The 21,337-nt window shown below is 40.3% G+C and overlaps 1 protein-coding gene across 6 annotated transcripts in view; it reads left to right on the plus strand.

The window, feature by feature from the left end:
• The first annotated feature begins 4,907 nt into the window (after positions 1-4,907).
• sncaip (synuclein, alpha interacting protein) overlaps positions 4,908-21,337 on the plus strand; it is a 107,781-nt gene continuing 91,351 nt past the window's right edge. For 3 of the 6 annotated variants that reach the window (XM_060844721.1, XM_060844760.1, XM_060844752.1), the window contains exon 1: positions 4,908-4,982. The gene's annotated coding sequence lies outside the window, so the exon portion shown is untranslated. Of the gene's footprint in view, positions 4,983-5,324; positions 5,470-21,337 lie in introns of those variants that run through there. The other 3 variants (XM_060844741.1, XM_060844769.1, XM_060844731.1) reach the window with 3 other exon arrangements.

The raw sequence follows: 21,337 nt of genomic DNA on the forward strand, positions 1-21,337 counted from the left end.
CCTCCAAAATGAATCAATTCAGACTTTTCCAGGTTGAACTTCATCTGCCACTTGTCAGGCCAATTTTGCATGCTGTCAATGTCCAGTTGCAAGCTACAACAGCCCTCCGCACTATCCACTACTCCAGCAATCTTTGTGTCATTGGCAAACTCCAGCCAGATTTCCCTGTATCCCATGCTCCTTACTTTCTGAATGATCCTATGTGGGGAACTTTAGCAAATGCCTTGCTAAAATCCATGTATACCACATCCACTGCTCTTTTTATTATCAACATGTTTTGTCACATCCTCAAAGAATTAAATAAGGTTATGAGGCGTGACCTGGCCTTCACAAAACCATGCTGACTATCTCTTATCAAACTATAGTTTTCTAAGTAACTATAAATCCTGTGTCTCAGAATCCTCTCCAACACTTTTCTCACCACAGATGTAAGACTGACTGGTCTGTAATTCCCAGGATTATCCCTATTCCCTTTCTTGAACAAGCAAATAACAATTGCCACCCTCCAAACATCTGGCACTACTCCAATGGACAGTGAGGATGCAAACATCATCACCAAAGGCACAGCAATCTCTTCCCGTGCCTTCTGTAGTAACTTAGGGTATATCCCGTCTGGCTCAGGGAACTTTTCAAAATTTTCAGCACATCCTTCTTCTTAACATCAGCCTGTTCGAGCACAACAGTCTGTTTCACACTGTCCTCAGAAATGTCAAAGTCCCTTACAGTAGTGAATACAGAAGCAATGTGTTCATTAAGGACCTCCCCTACCTCCTCCGACTTCAAGCACAAGTTCCCTCCACAATCCCTGATCAGCCGTACCTTCACTCTGGCTATACTCTTGTTCCTTACACAACTGTAGAATGCCTTCAGCTTTTCCTTAACCCTACCCATTAAAGCTTTTCTCATGCCCCCTTCTAGCTCTCCTAAATCCATTCTTCAATTCCTTCCTGGCTAACTTGTAACCCACTAGAACACTGTTTAATCCTTGCCTCCTCAACCTTCTTCCTCTTGACTAGATGTTCCACATCCCTTGTCACCTTTCTTCAACCTACCATCCATTCCTTGCCTCAATGGGACAACTGAACCACTATCAGCAAGTGCTTCCTAAACAAACTCCACATTTCTGTCAAGCATTTTCCTGAGAAAGTCTGTTCCCAATTTAGGCGCCCCAGTTCCTGCCTAATAGCATTGTAATTCCCCTTCCCCCAATTAAATACTTTCCCATACTGTCTGCTTCTATCCCTCTCCATGAGTAAAGGTCAGGGAGTTGTGACCACAATCACTCAAATGCTCTCCCACCAAGAGATCTGACACCTGGCATCGTTTGTTGCCAAGCATCAAATCCAATATGGCCTCCCCTCTAGTTAGCCTAGCTACATATTGAGTCAGGAACCCTTCCTGAACACACCTGACAAAAACTGCTCCATCCAAACTAATTGAACTAAGAAGGTTCTAATCAATATTAGGGAATTAAAGTTATCCATTACAACAACCCTGTTACTTCTGCACCTTTCCAAAATCTGTCTTCCAATCTGCTCCTCCATGTCTCTGTTGCTATTGTGAGGTGTGTAGAAAACTCCCAATAAAGTGACTATTCCTTTCCTGTTTTTGACTTCCACCCTTATGGAGTCTGTAGAGAAACCCTCCTAAATTACCTCCCTTTCTGCAGCTGTGATAGTATCCCTGACTAGCAATGCCACTCCTCCACCTTTTACCTCCCCCTGTATTCCTTTTGAAACATCTAAACCCTTGGACATCCAACAACTATTCCTGCCCCCATGATTTCAAAGTTTCCATAATGGCCACAACATCATAGTTCCAAGTACTGATCCATGCTCCACATTTATCGCCCTTATTCCTGATACTTCTTGTGTTAAAATAGACACACTTCAACCCATCACACTGACTGCACCCTTGCCCTATCAAGTGTCTGTCCCTTTTCACAGACTCTCTGCACACTGTACCTGGCTGTTCAGTACCTACACTACATTATCTGATCCATAGCTCTGGTTCTCACCCCCCTGCCAATCTAGTTTCAAACCTCCCGAAGAGCCTTAGCAAACCTCATGTCCAGGATATTGGTGTCCCTCCAGTTCAGGTCTTTCTTGTACAAGTCCCACCTTCCCCAGAAGATATCCCATTGATCCACATATCTGAAGCCCCCCCTCTCTCCTACACCAGCCCTGCAGCCACATGTTCATCTGCATGCGCTACTCCTAGCCACACTAGCACATGACACCAGTAGCAATCCTGAGATTATGACTGCTCGCCCTGCCTTCTAGCTTCCAACCTAACTGCCTAGTTTCTCTTTACAGGTCCTCACCCCGTTCCCTAGCTATGTCATTGGTATAAAAGTGTACCACGACTTTTGGATGCTCACCCTCCCTCTTAAGAATCCTGTAGACTCGATCCGATACATCCCTAACCCTAGCACCCGGAAGGCAACATGCCATCTCGGAATCTCATTCGCGAAGGAGCTGGAGGGAAAAGTTATTTAATACGTAGAAAATGAACATATTTCCCATTCAAAATTCCATAATGAGATCCCATAGATTTGAAAGTATTTGATTCAAACGTTCCATGTGAGTTTATGTGTATTTTTCTCACTGAGATGGCAGTGTGGATCTGGGAATCTCTGCAAAACCCTAACACAGCATTTAAAAAAAACTTGGAAATGCACTGGAGGCGCTGTAACCTACTGGGCTGCAGACCAAGAAATGGAAGATGGGATTGGATTTGAAAACTTTTTCCTGCTAGCACAAACCAAATGGGTTGAATGGCACATTTCTTTGCCATTTTACTTTCAAAATCTGTTTTGAATTCCCTCCACCTTGAAAATAAACTAGAACTTTTTTTAATGGACTTGTTAACTTACCTAGCTACTTTTTCTATCTGAAAACTTAGATCTCTTTGTGCTTCTACTCCAGTTGGACACTTATTTTCCAGAATGCATGTGCGCTTATTCCGTATACCTTTCACAATCATCTTTATTGATGTTGATGCGCCAAGTTTTTTCCTTCAAAAATACATCAATTTGACTAAGCTTTTCCAACTGATTTTGTATCCTTCAGGTTTGCATTCATTTTCTTACTGTGAAGTGTTTTGAGAAATGTTCAATATTAAAAGTAATATAAATGGATATTGCAGTCATCATCACTAATGTTTAGGCTATACACTTTTAATTTGTTAATATTATGTAAGTAAATAAACTCCAACTAGTTCAACACCATGACCAAGATCTCTGATTGTTTTAAATGGAAAAAAATTGATGGAAATTTTAAATTTTAATGAGAAAACATGAGTAAACTTCCAGAACCCTAAATAAAAACAAAATTTGACTCAGTTGGTCAACATCAACCAATCTCTAATTGCAAACAGAATGCAGTCTCCAAAGCATTACTAAAAGTCCTAGAAGTTCATGCAATAAAAATAAAATTTGAGCTATTCAATTAATCATAAATCAGCACACCTGGTCAGGATTTACAGTTGGAGAGAGCAAACAATGACATGCGAACACAGCTGAAAAGAAGAAAATGTCATTATTTTAATATTACTCCTAGTACTTCTAGTATTGATAACATTTAGGTTACTTATTTTAATATACACTGGACAGAATTTTAACTAAAAGTCAAAAAAATCTTTAAAGTCAAATTCCCAAAAATTGCAGTTGATTATTCTTTGTACTATATTCGAAATTTGTTCATCACTAAATTGTTTCTGAAAAATACTTTCTATCAAAATATACATACACAGGTTTGATAAAGGTGTCCAAAATCTTGAAAGGTTATAACAGAATGAATAAGAAGCTATTCCCAGTGGCAAAATAAAGAATCAGTTGCTGGAGGATTTAGTTTTAAGAGTCCGATTCACGCAAAGTAAGACGATGAGACATTGTTTTTGCGCAGCAAGTTGCTGTGATCTAGTACGAACGTTGAAAGTAGTTTCAATTAAAAACATTCATTTTAAAAATCAGATAAATAATTGAAGGAGAGAAAAAAAAACGCGATAGAGCAGGGGGATTAAACTAGTTGGATTTCTCAACTAAAGAGCTGTAACAGGCATTATGGGCCGAATGGCTTCGCACAACGAAAGTACAAATCTGAAATGACCAGCTAAAGGTGCAGTCTGCTGGAGCACTGGCTCTCCAATTCAGTCAGGTACTGCCATCCTCAGTAGTAGGTACACCCTATAACAGTACTAAGGACAGGAACCTCCTGCGGTTTTGAATGTTGAATCCTTGTCATCAGTGGAGCCGCCGGCTGAGAATGACCATCCACTACCAGAGGTGCCCTTACAACAACAGCCAGAAATCTTAACGCCCTCCCCCTTGTGCCCCCACGGTACCAGAAGGGGCTGGACCCCCCCGGCCGTGTACTGCCCAAATGAGTCAAGAGTACTGTCCCTGTGGCCGGCTCCCCCTCCCCCACACCCCTTCCCGCTGTGTCGCTGCCTCCGTTACAACGGGCGCCAGCGGTCGGCCCAAAATTCCGGAGCTCAACGAGGCCGCCAGCATGGCCCTATACTCAAAATCGGGCAAGTTTCCAGGGGGTGGGGGGAGGGGGAGGGAAGGCTTCCCCACATCTCATGAACAATCCGCTAGCCCGCTCCTGCTTCCCTCCATCGGGGCCTATGCATCCTGCTCGCGCGTAACGGAGCTCTTTAGAAATAAAACCGCAGAGACAGGCAGAACACCATGTATTATCTGAACCCGCCCGCCGCTGGCTATGAAACCACCCGTTTTTACAAAAGAGGGAAAATTTGCAGATGGAGAATCCGCGTAGCCGCGGACTAGAGGAAATCTCGCTTGGGCTGGCACGAAAGGTGGGGGCCGACCTCGGGGCGGGGCTCGCTCCCTGGGAGGGGGCGGGTGGAATCGGGGAGGGGAGCGGAGCGCGCGAGGAAGGAGGGAGGGACGGGGCGGTGGGAAAGAGAAACCTCCAGGAATAACGGTAACGGCTCACAGCTCACCTGCGGCGGCAGCGGTAAGGACCCAGCCTCATTCCGTTAGCGCGGTAACAGGAAGAGCCGTTTGAAGTTCGAACACGGGTTCGGATTCTCTCCCTTTATTGTTGGAACTGTTTACCGTTAAGAACGATGAGGATAATCGTTTCCGAACTTCAAACAAAGGAGCGGGGGCGGGATCTGTCACCCTGCCCTTGTCGCTCTCTGAGTGGCTATTGGCTAGCGGCTGGCAATTTCGCTCATTGATTGGCTAGTTAGCCTATCAATCGGCCGGGGCTCAGGGTTGAGGTGGTTGAACCGAGAAGGTGAAGTGTAGAGTCCGCGGCCGGACACAGACTGATCAATATCTCCGGATAAACCCCATGCTAGAAGCGGGGAGAGGCTGCAGTGGCGGCAGGTCTGGGTGTACACTCCGGGTCGGGAAGCAGGGCCGGGTTGCTCAATAACCTGTCACCACCCCGCTCCCTGTGCTGGGAGGGCAGCACTCGATCCCGGGTGTCGGTGGAGGTGAGTGGCTGCTGCTTTATCGGTGTGTAATCAGGTCCTACCCAGATAGGAAACAGGGGCGGGTGGGCTAAGCAACACTGACTGGAGCCGGTGAACCGCAGGCTGGATCGACTGTGGGAGAACTGGAAAATACCCTTTACAGCTTAGTTTCTCTGGTGTCTGAGATCCCCCCCAGAGAAGAAAGCAAACGTACATTTGCGACATTGGTCACTTATGTTGATGATCTTGTGCAAATACTGCTGGATTTAACCGAGGAACAGCGCACGAAATGCATGCACTTCTATATTTGCATACAGTTTGTTAATATCCTAGTATACAACCAACGATTTAGATAAGGGGACCAGATTTGCAGATAATACCACAAATGCGATTTATGATACGTGATTGTGAGGACCAGAGACTATCGTTGGATCGGTAACATTGCTTCACTCCTTTCGCCCAATCTCAGTAAACTTAAGGTAGGCAAGACAACTATAGTCTGAGTGAATCTAAGTATTATAGAAAACAAAAGCATTTTGGTTTTCATTCACAAGATATTGGAAGAAGGATCTAACGTGAATAAGGCTGTAAGCATGCTGATGATACTGGGTTCTGAGGCAAGATATGCAAAATATAAAATTCAAAATGTAGTATAAACCTATGTAAAACTTCAGTAAGATCACATTTGGACTATGTGTACTATTTTGAGCTCCACATATAGTAAAGTGGTACTGTGGTAATGAGTCAGTGGCACAGATTCACTACGATTCTGCCTGGTATCAGGAAATACAAGTTCAAAAAAAAAACAAAGCAAATACTGTGAATGCTAGAGAGAGGGGAACAGTATTAGCATTTTGGATTGATGACAGTTCTTAAAGATCACTAACCTGAAATATGAGCTCTTTCTTCCTTGAATACAAACTATTTGATCCTGCATTTAAGTGTTCTGTTTCTGTTTAAGAGTTGGAACTGCTTTCATTAGAAAGGAAGATTGAGGGGTGTTTAAAGCAGTGTTTAAAATTATGAATGGATGGGACAGGGTAGAATGTTTTTTATGTTTTGACAGGTGTAGAGTTACAGGAAATAGACTAAATACATAGAATTGTTTTGGAGAGGGTTGTGAAGCTTTGAAACATGGTTCTGGATTAGTGGTGCTGGAAGAGCACAGCAGTTCAGGCAGCATCAGAGGAGCTAAGCTTTGAAACATGTTTAACATGTTGAAGCACTAAAAATTACATTTAAAAGCAGGTTAAATATATGAAGGAAATAAATATGGGAAGTGGGTGAATTGCGATTTCTGGAGAGAGTGAGTGTCAATATGGATTGGATGGGCTAAATCGATCTGTTTTGTTACAATTTCTATGTAACTCCAGAGAAAGCAAATGCAAATTAAATTCTCACAGTCATATTCTGCAAACAGCAAGGTAAAATACTAATTAATTGATCTTGATGGTTGGACAAATTACTGAAATCGCACATTTAAAAAATAATTAAATAAATTATTTACTTTTAATGAGTACCTTTTGCAATTCTAAGATGTTTGAGCATGCTCTACAATCAACAAAGTAATTGTAAAGTGCAGTGGAATACTTTATTTTCAGTCAGATTCAGTTAATGGAATGTCATCAAGTGTACACCTTGCATGTATTTCCATGTGGCTAATAAACAAGTATTGTTAATTGACACTGATTTGTTTTATTATTATAACATGTATCTAATTTCAGAGAAAAGTTTTGTTTTGTGTGCAGTATCAGCAGGTCAAAACATACAATGATCGTAGGGTGATTGAACAGAGTGAGGAATACAGAGTTATAGCTGCAAAATAGTTGCATAAAAAGCAAGATCAATATTAGATTTAAAATTTGAGAGGTCCATTCAGAAGTCTAATAACAGCGGGGAGGAAGCTGTTCTTGAACCTGTTGGTACGTGTGTTTAAGCTTTTGTATCTCTCCCTGATGGAAGAGCTTGATGAGATTATAACTGGGGTGGGAAGGGTCTTTGATTATGTTGGCTGCCTTTCCAAGGCAGCGAGAAGTGTAAATAGAGTCGATGGATGGAAGTTTGGGTTGCATGATGGAATGGGCTGTGTTTCTTATGGTCTTGAGTAGAGTAGTACTCCTAGCTGTGATACCAAGCTGTGATGCTTCCAGATAGAATTTTTTCTGTGATGCATCTATAAAAGTTGGTCAGAGTCCTTATGGACATGCCAAATTTCCTTACTTTCCTGAGGAAGAAGAGGCATTGTTGTGCCTTCTTGACTGTTGCATCAATGTGGGTGGTCCAGGATAGATTATTAGCGATCATCGCTTCTAGGAACTTGATGTTTTCGTCCATCTCCACCTCATTTCCATTGATGTAGATCGGGTGGTACCCTCCTTCTTTCTTCCTGAAGTCGATGATCAGCTCTTCAATTTTGCTGATGTTGAGGGAGAGATCTTTACACCACACCACCAAGCATTCGATCTCATCATTGTTTGATATCCAACCTACAGTGGTGGTGTCATCAGCGCACTGGTAGTTGAGGTTTGGCCAAATATTTATGAGAATACAAGGAGTACAGTAGAGGGCTGAGTATGCTTATGTTGAGGATTGATGTGGAGCAGGTGCTGTTATCTGTCTTTACTGCTTGCCATCAATGGGTCAGGAAGTCAAGGATCCAGTTACAGAATGGGGAGCAGAGACATACATTTGGAGATTAGTTTGGTTGGGATTATAATGTTGAAACAGGAGATGTAGTCAATAGGTATCCTTATTATTCAGATGTTCCAGGGATGAGTGTAGGGCTAGGGAGATGGTGTGTGCCATGAACCTGTTGCATAGGTAGGCAAATTGTAGGGGAACGAGGTAGGCTGGGAAGCTAGCGATGATATGAATCATGACTAACCTCTCAAAGCAATTCATAATTATGGAAAGTCAGAGCCACTGGACGATAGTCATTGAGGCATGTTGCATATATGCATATGAATGTAGTGCAGCAGTAAGTGTGGCACCAGCACATGTATTCACAAAATGATTACGAATACGATAAAAATTTAACATACACTTTTTCTCTAAAAGCAAAACTTCTCTATATCAATATAACTGTTCCATTCATTAACATTTTTTTAAAATCTAAAGATTTAACAATTGACAAATAAACTGAATCTCTTTTGTAGCTGATTTTCTTCTAAACAACATTCATGGTATTTTAGATTGCGCTCTTCCATCCCTTGGAGTGTTCTTTCAAGTTTTCCTTTTAATCTATTGGTACTTTACAAAGAGGATACATTACTGGTCTATAGCAATGTAATCCTCAAAAACTTATATAAGTATCCAACCACTTCATCAAAATGCTCTTGACACATTTGTATTAAATATTTCATCTTTATGATTGGAGGCAGCTTTTTAATGGACGTACTGCCTCCAATCCTCAGTGTTACTGTCTGAAAGATCGCTGATATGAAATATTAATTCTGTCTCTTGATATTGCTTGACCTTCTCTTCTCATGGTTTACTGAGCCAAGCCTCAGAGTTTGCGACTACTGAAACACAGGATAGCAGGGTGAGCCTTTTCAGCGATATAGAACATGCAATTAACGATACCTTTTGGGTAGCTAACATCCTTGTCACTGTAGTTTCAAGTACTTCGGTAATGTCTATCGCCTACAATCTTGTGAACTTGTGCTTTCCGATCAAATTAAGTGAGCTGATGTTGCAGCTTTAATCTATCTCCTCGAGTTCATATGTTCTGGCTGCAGTTTCATTCTTGGTGATGTTAGGAAATCATCAACAGACTCACCTGGTTCCTCTTTCAGGCCGTGAAATTTGAGTACATCTGATGATTCATTTTTGGATGCAGATAAGTGCTGAAGGTTTTAAAGCTTTTTGTTTGGATTTTTAACTTTCAACTTAACTTTCAAATGTTAAACACATCTAACCCTTTCTTTCCAGCCTTTTAAATGAAGTAGCTGACCTTTCCCTCTTGAACCTGCTCGGCCATTCAGTAAGATCATGGGTGATCGGATTGTAACTTCAACTCTACTACAATCCTGCGTATCCCTGATAATCTTCACCCCCTTTGTAATCTACAAATCTACCTACGTCTGCCTTAAAAATATTTAAATATTTTGCATTCAGTGTTTTGAGGAAGGGAATTTCAATAACCACCAACTCTAAGAAAAAAATGAATGCCTTCTCTTTTATATTAAAGTGGCAACACCACATTGTTTTAAAAATGGAACCCCTAGTTCTAGGTTCGACCAAAAGAGGAAACATCCTTTTGACATCCAATTAGTCAAGTCTCCTCAGGATCTTATCTGTTTCAATTAAGTCAAACTCCAGATGAAAGAAGTCCAGCGTTTGCTTATGAAGAAATCCATTCATTCTATGTATTTGTGTAGAAACCTTCTCTGAACTGCTTCCAATGCATTAATATCCTTATGCAAGTACAGTGATCAGTACTGTACATTGTACTCCAGATGTGGTCTTGCCAATGCCCTGTATAATTGGAATATAGCTTCCCAATTCTTGCATTCAGTTCCCCTTGCAGTAAATCATAACATACTATTAGATTTCCTGATTACTTTCTGTACTTCCATACAAAACTTCTGTGATTCATGCACTAGGGAACCTAGATCACTGCATGTCAGAGCTCTGCAACCTCTCTCAATTTAGATGGCTAGTGCATTTTAGAAAGGTACTGACTGTTAGTCTACATTTCTGTTTAAACTTCTCAATGTCTTTACTGCATTGTCAAAAACCCAGTTGACCATGGGCTGATGATGTGTTCATTACCATGATCACAGTCATTTCATTTTCAACGATTGATCCAGTTTTTCTCTGGTACTAATTTGGGTTGATTTTACAATCTAAACAAACATTTATGATTGCTGATGTTACATGAATCTATTGATTGAATATCCATCAACCAGACGCAATTGTTGAATGTGCCTCATTCAGAAACAGATTCCTCAAGAGCATTTGCAGCATTTTGAAAGGAAATAACGATTGTCTGAAATTAGTCAAGGATATCAGCCCATCTCGCCTGTGTAACCTGGAGTTCATGTTTGACCAGTTCTATCATCAATAAAAAGTGCACGAGTTCAAATGTTTTCATCTTGCACTTGTCAGAAACAAATCAGAAATTACAGGAAATGCTCAACAAGTCAGCAACATCTGTGGAGAGAAATCAGAATTAACATTTCGGTTCAAATGACCCTTCCTCAGCATAGATCCTTCCAGACCTGCTGAGCTTTGAAAAGAAACAACTCTCAAGCATGAGAAGATGATGTTGATTGGCTGGATTCTATACAGTATAGAGATTCACCAGAACTGTTGACTGTATTCAAATCAGGCAGTTCAACTCTTGATTATTCAGGTTGTTGCTATAAGGTTGCAGCAGATATTGGGCTGTTTCCATAGCCATTTCCTCAATGAAAAAGGTGCACTGTCTGGACATATTCCTTTTACCAACAAGAAACAGGACCCTCTGTGAATAAATGTAACTTCTAGCATGTGCAAGTGCAACATAGTAAGTCCAATCGACAATCCAAAATTGGTACAGTAACACCTCGACATATGACGGCCCCGTACGTGAACAAATTGGTTTACGAACAGGATTGTACGTAAAAGTTTGCTTCAACGTACGTATGAAATTCAAGGTACGAACGAAGGTACGAACACAAAAAGCCCGTGTGAAACCACGTGGTTTCATTGTTCTGCTTTGCTACGCGCTTGTTGAACGCAAAAGCTCTCAGGCCCCGCATGATCTCATTCAGTTCGTCTTTGGCACGGCCCTGTGAACAGCCGTCCAAGTATTCTTATGTTATCCGAGCAATGGGAAAAATTGATTGTTTGCGAACTTTTCGGTTTGCGAACCGGGTGCCGGAATGGATTAAGTTTGTAAGTCCAGGCGCCACTGTATTTGGTATAATTCTTAGCACATTGAAGATTATACAGTATAAGTTGTTCAGTAGCAGAATTGCCTCTAATATTGGAGACAATGTTCTGAGTTTTGCAAACATAAACTGATTGGGCAAGGTTGGGAAGCTATTCACAGATGGTCAGAGAGAAGCCTTGTTTGATGTGGTCCATTGGAAGGTGCAGTCTATGTATCTGGCATTACATCAATATTAAAGTTAATATAACACATTACTAATTTGTGTGACAGGCAAAGTGCCTTTTTGGCTTGATGGCAGCATCCTGTTAGTGGAGAATACCACATATGTTTACTGCAAAGTAGCATGATGAAATTGATAGCTTCACCTGTTCCTCCACATGTCTTGTTATATAATTTATTTCAATGCCACCTGATGACTTATTTTTGACATGAAAATTGCCCTTTGTGAACTTATACAGACACACTTGTTCTTTGTTAGCCTAACCCAAGAAAACTGCCCAGTGACTAGAATTCTCAATCTTGGACCAGTTTTAATAAAACTTGAAACCATGTTTCTTTAGAATGCTAAACTCTTTGAGGCTCAGTGTCACAGTAACCAGACACTGAGGATTACAGCAGAGCTCCTGTTCGGACATTTTGCAAATTTTAATCTTCAGTCTTTGTTGAGCTTTCAAGCCCATTGCCTTAAAAACCTTCATTCACAGCTGTTGACATAAAACTAAGGAGAATCTCACATGTCCAATCTGTCTGCAGACCTGTTTATGTCTCCTGATAATTTTCATGATGGTATGAAAGATTATGATAGTTTGCTATTCCAGCACTGGACTAGCAATCTCAGGGATTGTGTTCATTTGGCTAGTGGGGAAGTTAAATTCACTAAATCCAGTATTTTGTTGTTTAGCATCAGAAAGAAAAGTTAAGTTTGTCATTTTGAGGAAAGAACCTACCAGAAGGAATCCACAACCTATCTGGTCTGGCATACATGTAAACAAACCCACACTACATCTAGGAATGAGAAATAAATAACATTAGATAGTTTCCTCCGCAACTCAAAATAAATGTTAAGAGTTGTTGTCTATTGTGTAAAGGGTGACTGTCCTAATGAGGACTTCAAAATGTTTGGACTCATGGCTAGATGAATAGCACAAGAACATCATAAGTATGCCACATTAGAATGTGCCTCTGGTTGTCTGCAGGCATTTCAATTTTACAATTTCAAATTCTGCCTAAACTGCCAAAGGATTTTCACTATTTGAGAATGCCTTCTAGAATATCTTGCAAAATATCAATGTTCACCTTGGCTCAGTTCTGAGTATTTTCACCTCTGACTGAGAAGGTTAAAATTCCACTGGAGGACATGTGCACAACAATTTGTGGGGATGGTTCACTCCAGTGCTGAGCGTGCAGTTTCTTTGAATGAGATGTTAAATCAAAGTCCTAATTACCTTAGAATAGCACAAAAGATTCTGTGATGCTACAAAGGTTATCAACAGATAGGTGGGAATGGGGAGAAATCAGATCTGCCATGATTTTATTGAATGGCGAAACAAAGTTTCTGCTTCAGATTCGCATAGCCCATCATGTATGTGCCAGTCAACAAAGATCTGACTACATAATCCTATTGTTCAGCTTTTGTCACGTAACCCTGGAGGCTCTGGTCTCAAGTGCACATGTAAGTGTTGCTCAAGTGTTAGGAGAGTCTCAGACTCCTACCACCCTCTGATTGAAACAAAACTCTCCTCAAATCTCCTCTTATCCTTCTGCCATGCACGGTGGCTCAGTGGTTAGCACTGCTGCCTCACAGCACCCAGGTTCAATTCCAACCTTGGGCTGGTGTCCATGTGGAGTTTGCACATTCTCCCAGTGTCTGCGTGGGTTTCCTCTAGGTGCTCCGGTTTCCTCCCACAGTCCAAAGATGTGCCGATCAGGTGAATTGGCTATGCTAAATTGTCCGTAGTGTTAGAGGGAATTGGAGAGTCTGTGTGGACTTGTTGGGCCGAAGAGCCTGTTTCTACACTGTAGGGAATCTAATCTAATCTTAAATCTAGACTCTCTGGTTACTTATCCATCTACAAATGGAAAAGTGAATTCATTTCCACCAGGTTTATGCTCCTTATAATCTTTAAAACCTTTTATTAGTAAACAACTCTAATCTGCCCAATCTTGCCCCATAGCTGAGTCCAGTGTTGGCAGCGTCCTGGAAATATCCTCTGCATCCTCTCTACAATCATACCCTTTCCATATCTGAAAGTAGCAGAACTGCATGCAATTGTGGACTAAGTTGTGTTTTATACATTTGAAGAATAACATCCTTGTTCTTGTACTGTGTGCCTTAGCTAATATAGGCAAGTATCCCATATGCCTCCTTAACCATCTTTTCTACCTGCACTGCAACTTCAGAAATCAGGGACATGCACACAAATATTCCTGTGTCCTTTCCAGGATCCTACTATTCATTCTTTAATTTTTTGTTGACTCATACCTTTCCCTTGTGAATTTCATTGCCCCTGCTCTTCCTAGCAAACCACTTATGATTTATGGCTATTCTCCTTCCCACTTACAACCCTACAAATATCATGTCATCGAGGACTACTTGATCACACGCCCTACATTTAAATTTAAACCATTAACCTCATCAGGTGTATGCAGAACTTTGTGAGAAGATAGACAAGACATTGCTGGGCCCCTTGCTGAGATATTTGTAGTATCAACAGCCATAGGTGAGGTGCCAGGCAACTGGAGGGTTGCTAATGTGGTACCATTATTTAAGAAAGGTGGTTAGGCAAAGCCAGGGAATGACAGACCAGTGAGCCTGAGGTCACTGTTGGGTAATTTATTGGGAGAGATTTTGAAGGACAGGATTTAATGCATTTGAAAAGGCAAGGACTGATTAGGGATAGTCAATATGGCTTTTTGCATAGGAAATAGTGTTTCACTAACTTGACTGAGTTTTTTTGAAGAAGTGACAAAAAAGATTGCTAAAGGCAATGTGGTAGATGTCTGTGTGGACTTCAGCAAGGTTAGATCACATGGAATACAGAGGAGTTAGCTCATTGGATTAAAAATTCTGCTTGAAGGTAAAGGGTTTTTCAGACTGGAAGCCTGTGATCAGTGGTGTGACACAAGGATTGGTGCTGGGTCCACTCCATTGTGTCATTCATATAAAAAGATTTGATTGTGAATATGGGAGGTATGGTTAGTAAGTTTGCTAATGAAGCCAAACTAGATGGTGTAGTGGACAGTGAAGAAGGTTATCTCAGAGTATAGTGGAACCATGATCAGGTGGGTTGATGGACCAAGGAGTTTAATTTAGATAAATGCGAGGTGTTGCATTTTGGTAAGGCAAACCAGGGCAGGACTTGTGCAGTTAATGGTAGGGCTCTGGGGTGGGTTGCCAAACAGAGCCTGAGTAGTGCAGGTACATAGTTCGTGGAGTCACAGGTAGACAGTGTGGTGAAAGCAGCGTTTGGCATGCTTGCCTTCATCGGTCATTGTATTGAGTATAGGAGTTGGTACATCACCTTGCAGCTATACAGGACATTGATGAGGACCCTTTTAGAATACTGTGTTCAATTCGGGTCTCCCTGCTACAGTGAAATTGTTAAAGTTTAAAAAAAGATTTACAAGAATGTTGCCAGGGTTGGAGGGTTTAAGCTATAGAGAAAGAGGCTGGGGCTTTTTCCCTGTAGCGTCAAAGCTAAGGGGTGAGTTTATAAAGGTTTATAAAATCATGTAGATCGTGTATAGCGTGAATAGCCAAGGTCTTTTTTCCTGGATTGGAGTGTCCAAAGCTCGAGGGCATAGGTTTATGGTGAGAGGGAAAAAGATTTCAAAGGACCTGAGGGGCAACTTTTTCACACAGAGGATGATGCTTGTATGGAACAAGCTACCAGAGGAAGTGGTGGAAGTGGGTACAATTACAACATTTAAAGGCATCTGGTTGGTTACATGAATAGGAAGAGCTTAGAGGGATATGGGCCAAATGTTGGCAAATGAAACTCGATCAGTTTAGGATATCTGGTAGGCACTGATAGAAATATACAGCATGGAAACAATCTATGTTCCTATTCACCAGAAATAGCAAAGCACCTGCAACAAGCCCTGCAGAACCCTATTGGAAACAGACTTCCAGTCAGAAACATCTCTCTGCCATTGCTCTCTGCTTCCTGCATCTTGGCCAATTTTGAATCTAAAGTACCATTTTGCCTTGGATTCCATGAGTTTTCTTTCTTGACCCATCTGACTGGAGGGACTTTTACAAAAACTTTGCTAAAGTTCATGTAGACCACATCAAATGCATTACACTCAATCAACATCTTCAACCTGGTTACGTCCTGTAAAATATTCAATTAAATTTGTTAAAATACTACTTTCCTTTAACAAATCCATCTGCCTGAGCCTAATTGATGTGTGTTCCTCCTAATTTAGATATGTTCTGTTCCTCAGAATTCTTCTAATAACTTCTGCATGACTGAGGTTAGACTAACTGCCTTGTATTTGTGATCTATCTCTTTATCCCTTTTGAAATAATGGCACAATTTTTAGAAATCCTCCAGTGCATTAGCTTCTCACCTTTGGCTAGAGGGTATTTGAAAATTACTGCAAAGGTCTCTGATATCTCTTCCCAGGCCTCCCTCAACAGCCTCATATTTAGCTAATTTCAGCCTGCAAATGTGTCCACTTAAGTCTGTTTAACCCTTTTGCACCACTTCTCTGTTGTGCTCCCTCCCTTAATTTCTCCTAATATTTTATAGTTCTCTACCCTGATCCGTTTATCTGCATCATCCTTTCGCATTGTCAAAGTTCAATGCAAAGTATTCATTGAGGACTGTGCCCATTTCTCATAGGTAGGTCCCTATGCAACTATGGTAACTATTATCTCCTGTTTCCCCAGTTATTCTCTTGCTTTTTAAAAATATATTTATAAAAGCATTGAGTCTTCCTTTATTCTATCTGCCAACATTTTCTCATGCAGTCTCTTTACTTTCCTAATTTCCTTTTTTAAGATCCCAATGCACTTTTTATACTCCTTTTGGTATTTGCCATAAATTTTTCTTTTTTTTTAAAACTTAACCTTTATGGCCCTTGACATCTACAGTTCTCTAGTCTTGGTCCCATCCTTTGTCTTTATGGGAACACATTTGCCTTGTGCACACTATAACTTCTGACACAGTTTTGTCTGCCAGTAGCTGCTCTCAGTCCATTTGTGCCAAATTGTATCTAATGTTAATAAAATTAGCCTTTTCCCACTTTAAAACTTGTATTTGTGGTCCATCCTTGTCCTTTCTGGAACTATCCTAAATCCTTCTAGTTAAAATTTTTCTAAGATTACAAAAGGGTCTTGATCAAATGGGTCAATAGGCTGAAGGAGGGTAGATGGAGTTCAACCTAGATAAATGCAAAGTATTGCATTTTGGTGCAACAAACAAGGATAGGCCTTATTCAGTTAATGATAGGGCCTTGTGTAGTATTGTAGAACAGAGGGACGTAGAAGTGCAGGTGCATAATTCTTTAAAATTTACATCACATATAGGCAGGATGTTTAAAAGGCATTTGACACACTCGCCTTCATTTCTCAGTCCTTAGAGTAAATGAGTTGGGACGTTATGTTGAGGTTGTACAGGATGTTAGTGAGGCCTCTTCTGGAATACTGTGTACAATTCCAGTCAGCCAGTTACAGGGAGGATATTATTCAGCTGGAGAGGGCTCAGAAGAGATTTACCAGGATGTTGCTGGGTAAAGAAAGGCTGGGACCTTTTTCACTGAAGTGTAGGAGGTTGATAAAAGTTTATAAAATAAAATAATGAGAGCCATAAATAGAGTTGATGGTAATTGTCTTTTCCTTAAGATAGGAAATGTCAACAGTATGAAACAATTTTTAAGGTGAGAGGAGACAGATTTTAAAAAGATATGAGGCAAATTTTTTCACAGAGGGTGGTTTGCATGTCAAATGAACTTCCTGAGGAAGTGATGGATGCAGGTATAACTACAATGTTTAAAAGACATTTGGATGGATACACAAATAGGAAAGATGTGGAGAGATATGGACCTGGGGCAAGCAGGTGGGACGAGTTTAGTTTGCGATTACGTTCAGCATGGACTAATTGGATCGAAGGGTCTGTTTCTGTGCTGTATGACTTGTTGGCTCCATAAGATGGTGGTGGAGTAGTGCTTCTGAGTCTGGGGCTCATCTGCTTCATCTACTTTTCTTTTAGTTTCTTTTCTTTATTCCCTTTCTTTTTTCTCCCCCTCTTCTATTTTATTTTACTTACATCTTGGTGAAGAGCACAGTCGCAGCGGTGAGTGGACACAGCAGTGCAGAGTCGCAGCAGTGGTATCGGAGGCAATTTTGGGATCTTGGAGGCTTCTGCATCGTTGTGATGGGCCTAGTGTTGACTCATGGCTGCTGCTGCAGAAGAAAGTTTGGGTTCCTGGTGGCATCTGCTTCCAGTACAGATTGATGGAGGTCGGCAGAAGCAATTTTGAGCCATTTACGAGACACGGTGACATCAGCAACAGGTGGATTGGCGAGTTGGACCCAAAGTAAATTAGTGGTTGTAGCATAGTCACATTTGGACTGGTTCTGTAACCGGCAGCACCTGTATTGGCGAGATTCAGCAAGGCCTTATAGCAGTGAGGGTACTAGTTGAGTAAGGTGGCACTGAAGAGTGGCAACTTTCATTCCATCTCTGGCAATGTGGCAAAGGGGATTCGTGCCTGGCCACCAGATCCATGGCCCATTACAGAACACTTAAGAAGAAGGACTATAAAGTTGGACACTTTCTTTATTTCTTCATTTTTCTGCGTTTAAATTTTTTTAAAATCTGTGTTAGTGGCGTCACTATACAACACTATTTTGTAACAAAATACACATGGCAATAATATAATGAAATCAAATGAAACAAGTTATGGTAGTTATCTCCGAACTGCCACCAACCTGGTTATCCTTTGCAAATATTATGAGCAGAGCTGTCCCCTTCCTTGTGGTGTTTCTACAGACTGGCTAAAAAATTTTTCTGAATGCAATTTAAGAATTTTGTTCTGTCTCCAACATGAACACTAAAACCAGTTAATATATGGGCAGATAAAATCTACTACTATAACTGGCTTTTTATTCTTATGCTTCTCTGAAATTTGATAGTCTGTTTCTCTTTTTGATTATTCAGAAGCCTATAGTGCATACCCAACAGCATATTTACCATTTGTGTTTTAAACTTCTACTCATATAGCAGTGAGGAAGGGTGATATCTAGGAAGATAATCAGATGAGGCTATAATTTATTCCTGATCAGTGTTACAACCCTCTCCTCCTTTTCAAATCGATCTTATCTGAATCCCCTATAATCAGGAATCTTGAGTTGCCAATCCTGCCCATCTTTCAGTCAAGTCTCAGTTATAGCTATAATATACTGTCGTATCCCAATATGAACCTTCAGTTCCTGTGTATTTCTCAGGCTCCTTGCTTTAAAACATGTTAACCTCGGTAAACTCATATCTTCCTCAGCTAGACTTGGTTTCCTTTGCCTTCCAGAAATGCTTCCTTACATTTTAAACTTCTAATTCCACCTCTGCTTGTTTCCTTTGGACCCTAACCCATTTGATCAGATCTGTAAATAGAGATAAAATATAATTTATTTTCTTTTTCATACTTTACTGTTTTTGTTCATAGACTATTTTGTGTTACTATTGAGTTGCAAGAAAAGGCCAAATACAATATATAAGCTTATATTGTCAGTTGAAATTAGGCCTCTGCCTCCTTTGCATTATGCTTCAGTTCTGTTCCATATGAGTGTCAAGGGACTATACATGAAGCTCTGTGAAGTATGGCAATAGTTTATGCACCACATAAATCAGAGAATACAGGTTTTCTGTTTACTTGCCCCAGCTGCAAAGATTAATGACAACACACATATGTTTACAGTATTCCCCTTCCTTCAGTTTGATCCTGATCATATGGTGATAGAAAATGCAAGTAACAAACCAACAGAATATATGTTTCCACCATAAAGGCTGTAGATTTCTTTTGTAGCTACTGTTAAATCCAGCTACAGCCATTAGAGTCTAAATATTCTGTGACAAGTTATTCAGTTTTTTGATCTATTAGATGTTTTAAGAAACTCTGGGTTTACTGATACTTCCATTTTCACAGAAAATCCAAATTTTATGCAGCTATTTATTCCACACTATTTTTCCACTTTTTGTAGTAACTCTATTGCTGCCAGAAATTTTAGGTTTGAACATTTTTCAGCACAGGTTTTCGTAGTATCAGCTAGAAAAAAGAGCATTCTAACACCTTTTGATATAATATTAGCAATTTTCTTTTAATATTATGGTGTACAGAATGGTCTCTATAGTATTGACTTTATATTGGACCATAATTTGCTGTAATTAGAATGGTGATGTTAATCAGTCTTGCTGTGATTTATGTAAAAATGGTGCTATAAATGTCAATTGGGGGCTAGGTGTGCAGGTGAACTCAAAAATCTAGGAATTGCTGTTGGAGTTGCAAATCTCCACCATTAGCTTTGTTAGGGTATCCAAAGGATAAAGGACTGCTGAGCAAGCCAAAATTGAGGTGGTAATTGCAATAGTGTCTTTCAGTCTGCCTCTCCATTTCACTGGTGTATGATTATTTAATCTGCATGATAGGTAGAAACCGCAATCACGATAGAAAAGGAAGTCATATCCCTTTCAGACTAAGTATCATTTTAATATTATTCCAACTACTGCCAGTCAGCTTCTTTATGTAGAAATGAAACTCCACATTTATAACTGTTCATGTTCAGATTTTGCCAGATAGTCAGTTTCCCCTGATGCTCATCAACTTGTCACACAGAAAATAAAAAAGAACTTACCAGCATGTCGTCCAGGTTAATTCACAGCAGATGCAGTTGGATGACCTGGTACAGCAAGTTATGGCTTATGGTCTAATTCAAACAAAAATGGCCCAAATGTTCATACACTGTGCGAATGGAAGTTAATGCACTGAATATCTTAAAGAATTCTGGAAGCTCCCAGAAAAACTTGTGTAACAGACCCAAGGGACAATGTATTAGACTTGTACTTTGCAGTTAAAATGAACAAACCAATTTATAAATGGTTAAAGTTGCAGTGTAAATGCAGATATAAATTCCTGATCTGCATTACATCTTTGGCTGTTGTGCAATACTTTTTTAGACTCTTAAATCCTCTACAAAAGATCTTAAATATATCTGGAAACAAGAATTTACATTCTCAACTATTTTATAGCCCCACCTTGGACTTAGTAGATATCTGTTAATGCAACACAGACAAGTGATGAATTTGAGCGCTCCAGGGGAAACTTAGTGTTTCCAGCAGGCATGGTGTTGAGCCATGAATGGACTTAAAACTTGCCATTGTGCTCTTTCTTTACCAGTTTTAAAATTCCCCATTAATTGTCTCAATTACATTGCAGCCTCAACTTTTGTCCTGTTAGACAGTCCTTTACCACTTGGGCACCCATTTTGTTCACCTTTTAATAGTTACCAGTCTTCAGTTCTATGCATCGCAGCAAGGAAATTGTAATATAGCAAGAAGCCTTTTATGATCCTGACTGATGGCCTACTCTTTTTGCCTCCTGTAGCATTCACCCTGTCTGGAATTTGCAGGGTAAGTGCTACATATCAGCTAGATTTTCTTTCACATTTGTTAACTCACTATCATCTGTGTTTGAATTGTTTATCTGTCAAAAATGTTTGAATTAAAAGCAACAATTTTTTTCTTTCTGACATTACATTTCCAGATATATAGACTTACCTATTTGTTTTTGCTCCTCACTTACTTTCTCTGGCTTTGCAATTCTCTGAATATAATCTGGATCTTTGGGAACACATTTAAGTGCCCAATGCATTCACATTGCAGCAGCCACGTGCTCAGTCTCTCAACATTCTCCACATAATGCTAATTCTAATCTTAGACCTTATTTGAACCTTTGTGGTCTCAAATTCCAATGTCTTTATAAACAGTTGTCTTGAGTGGAACATTTAAAGCA

Source organism: Hemiscyllium ocellatum, chromosome 2 (genome assembly GCF_020745735.1).
Source record: "Hemiscyllium ocellatum isolate sHemOce1 chromosome 2, sHemOce1.pat.X.cur, whole genome shotgun sequence".
NCBI lineage: Eukaryota > Metazoa > Chordata > Chondrichthyes > Orectolobiformes > Hemiscylliidae > Hemiscyllium > Hemiscyllium ocellatum.